The 3,905-nt window shown below is 36.3% G+C and overlaps 1 pseudogene; it reads right to left on the bottom strand.

Annotated features, from left to right (window-relative positions):
- Positions 1-250: 250 nt before the first annotated feature.
- LOC110487756 (uncharacterized) lies at positions 251-3,452 on the bottom strand (annotated as a pseudogene).
- Positions 3,453-3,905: the final 453 nt, after the last annotated feature.

Here is a 3,905-nt window from a genome sequence, read left to right as displayed (position 1 = left end):
AGTTAAACAGTATGTCTATACAAAAGGCTAAGACACAATAGATATGATACAAGAGAAGAATATAGAATCACTAAAGAAGTCTAAAATAACAAAACAATCACAGATTAAGATTAAAGACCAGATTTTAGATTAAAGATAGATTTTACTGCATGATTTAAAGACCTCAATGGTTTCTGGCCCTCTACCTCACAGGACAAGCCATTCCATAACAGTGGTGCTCTGACAGAGAACACTCCTAGAATAACAAGTTTATTCTATGATACATTATAGTACCAGCGAGGCTAAAATGTCATGACTGTCTGAATACATTATATACATCTATACTAATAAGAGTTTATTGACCAAACTACATCCATTCCTCTGCTCATAAACAACATTCAGTCCCAGTCTGAACACCTGACATCAGAGTACACACTCTCCTGTGGTGTCTCTCTTCTTTCTTCCTCTTTTAGTTTTCCTCTCAGAGAAATTCAATGCAGCATAATTCAGCGTAACTCCATCTTGATCCTGTGAACCTTCATGTTTTTTTATAAATAAATGTAGTCATAATAATAGTAATAGTCGGGCAACAGGAGTTTCTAGAATCATATTAAAAATCTTCCACAAACAGCCAAACTAAAAATGTCTACCAACAGGCCAATATTATAACAGTTGTATTTATTTACCTGCTCACATTCGGTGGTTGAGTTGTCATGTCCAATATGCTGAGCAACACTCACTGCTAACATGAATAAAAACAAGCATCAACATGACAAAAGTCAAGAAAGGTAAAAGACAAAGGTTTTATAGTTGACGGCAAATATTGTGTATTAATCATAAAATGTATTAGGTGATCAACTACAGTTTGTAATACCAAAGAGCTCAACTTTATAATATTCACAAATTGGTTTTTGTTTTTCTGGTGAAGACGAGGATAATGATTACAACCACACAGAAAACAGATGTCACTCCCAGTCCAATGACGACATAATCCAGCGATCTTTCTAAAGGGAAGGAAAAATGTAACAGTAAGATGGCTGACTAAATACTTTTTTGCCCCACTGTATACTGCATATATATATATATACCTCCCTTATATTAAAATATAATAAATAGTATAGAGATACTGTATATAGCACCCTTAAATAAAAATACAATTGTAAGAGCGATATACCACCCTTGTATTAAAATAAAATACTATAAGAGAAATACCACCCCTAATTAAAATAAAACAATAAGAGAAATAGATACCACCCTCAAGATTGGCTCTTCCATATTGACTATGGCGAAATAAGGTCGCCTAGTTAGAGAGCTCTGTAAATATTGTACATATTTTCATTATTATTATTATTTTAAAGTGTTTTGTTTTTGCTTATTTTTTTATTAATGTTTTGGTTTTGAATGTTCTAGGGTTTCACTTATTTTTTGTGGTCTTGACTTACAAGGTTACTGGACGGAGATGAAAAGTCTGTTTGGCTTTATAGCTGGCTAGCTGGTTGGAATGATACAGCAGCATCAGCTTATTTTGTTTCATCTGCTAGGGAAGATAACAAGGACAGAAAAGAGTGTCTGGAAATGGCAGAGGAGATTCAGGGACAGGGACTGTTGATGTGTGAACGCATTTCCAGAAGACATGGCAACACCCAGGTGGTTGCTACGTTTTTGGTAATGGCGAACCAGTACCGACAGAAAGCAGCGGCTTCTATGGAGCAACTGAATGCAGGAGAAGCAGGTGTGGTGCTCTGATGAAGAGCCACTGGCCTGTTTGTCAGACTGTCTATGTCTCTCTCTTTCTGTACCATTGATGCCCCCTCTGCTCAAACTATACTGCCTTTCCAACCCAAACTGACTCAACTCCCATTCCATCCTCCCCAGCTAACTATAGACATTCAATCTCCATCCCCATCATCTCAATTTTAATTTGTTGTGTTGAATATTTGTTTGATTACAAGCTAAATATATGATTATTATTATCATATTATGTACATTGGTTGAATGAAGCCACATATTGAAGGATATATTTGATTAAATAGCTTGTGTTTGAAGTTAAGTTTAACTATCAATAGCTTGTATTTTGTTTTTAGCATTTTTTTTGTATATACTGTAGTTTAACATTAATTTCTGGTCAATAATGAGAATATTGTCATAGCAAAATGTACTTCAACCCCTATGCTATATGCACCACTTAAATATTACTTTTTTTCTACATTACAACTCATAATATTCATTACCTACCAATATTTGGGTTTGTTCCGTCGCCAAACAGGATCTCCCCACATGTGGCCACAGCACAGTAGTAAGTCCCAGCATCAGAGAAACTGAGGTTGTTCATGGAGAGGCTGTAGACACGGCTCTGTGTAGGAGAGGGCCTCGGGGCTCTTCTCACACTCATCACTCCTGTTCCCATGGGTGTAAATGACTCCTGGATGAGATTCTCTTGATCCGGCTCTGAACCAGTAAACACTGTGTTCTCCTGTACAGGTCTCAGAGAGTACTGTACACTGTAGAGTCACAGAGTCTTCTGGTTGGACTGGGTCAGACACTGGCTGTTGCTCTACAGTCTGGTAGTGTGACCTTTTCTGACTGACACCTAATTGGGGTTGTTTTTATGAAAGAAATGTCAGTGTCACGTGAATACACAATTATTGCAGTTTGGCTCTCTAGAATCATATGTATGCAGCACCCTCAGCATCTATAACTATGGATAACTTAAAAAACAAAACTGTTGTGATAAACATTGAGATAAGAGTCTCCTGGATGGACTGGGTCAGACTCTGGCTGCTGGTCCACTGTCTTGTAGTCAGACTTCTAACCATTTCCTAAATTAATCAGAACATAACGAGCAATTATCAGACTTTCAAATAGTATAAGAGAAACATATTTTACTGCAATCTTTCTGTAGGCTGAGAAATTACAAATGTACTTAGCAAATATTTTGTTTAATTACTGAACAAATTATTGTCCAATTAACATAACTTATAAATATAGATTCAAATGATTTTACCTTTCAAAGACAGAAATGTGCAGTCTCAAAATTCCACTGTCATCTCTCTTCCAATTGCACAATAGTACATGGCTTCATCTTCTGGGATCGACTTCATGATACTAAGGCAAAACATAATCTGATCCAATTTTACATTAAAGTGTGAATTATTAAATCCAAAGTGAAACACAGGCTCTGTTAAATATTTATTCATCGATGAGACAAGTTGTGGAATACCTCCCACAGTTTGCTTGTACCAGTGCATTTGCTCATCGTTGAATTCCTCTTCTGGGAAAACACATAGCAGGGTTACAGGATCACAAAGTTGAACAGTGATCACAGGACTTAGCAGGTTAACATGGTCTACATCTAAATCAAATGGAAACAGAAACACAAGCATACTGTAGTTATCACACAGACAAGGACAAATGTTAAACAAGAGAAAACAGTAGTCTGTGAAAATCATTCCAGATTAAATACATTTATTTTGCTTTCTTTGTTTCTTAGCACTGACTCAAGTTTTAATTTCTTTTTAGATGGTATGTGGGTTGGTTGAACGTTCTAAATGTCAATTTATCCTACCCTTCAAGAAGCTTGAATTGTATTGAATTGCACGGCACCACAACAAAACATGTTTTAATATTCTACCAGTGATGAAATTGTACTTACACACTGCACTGAGAATAATCACAGCAACTCCTAATCTGACCATCATGGTATAATTTGGGGAGGTGGTGTTTGTTTTGTCGGTGCTTAAATGACAACCAAATATCAAATATTCAAACTTGAAAACATACCTCATTGGCTGGAACATAGTGTTCAATACTTCCTGTAAAATTGTCCAACCCGTGACCCATTTCTTCGGTAAACCTGACAAGCCTGTTGTCATAAGGTCCCCACCGTAGCTTACATGTTACTGTATACTATGGTGTCTCATATATAG

The sequence above is a fragment of the Oncorhynchus mykiss genome, chromosome 14 (assembly GCF_057628025.1).
Source record: "Oncorhynchus mykiss isolate SJ-2025 chromosome 14, ASM5762802v1, whole genome shotgun sequence".
Classification (NCBI taxonomy): Eukaryota; Metazoa; Chordata; class Actinopteri; order Salmoniformes; family Salmonidae; genus Oncorhynchus; species Oncorhynchus mykiss.
This window is presented reverse-complemented; position numbering and strand designations above follow the sequence as displayed.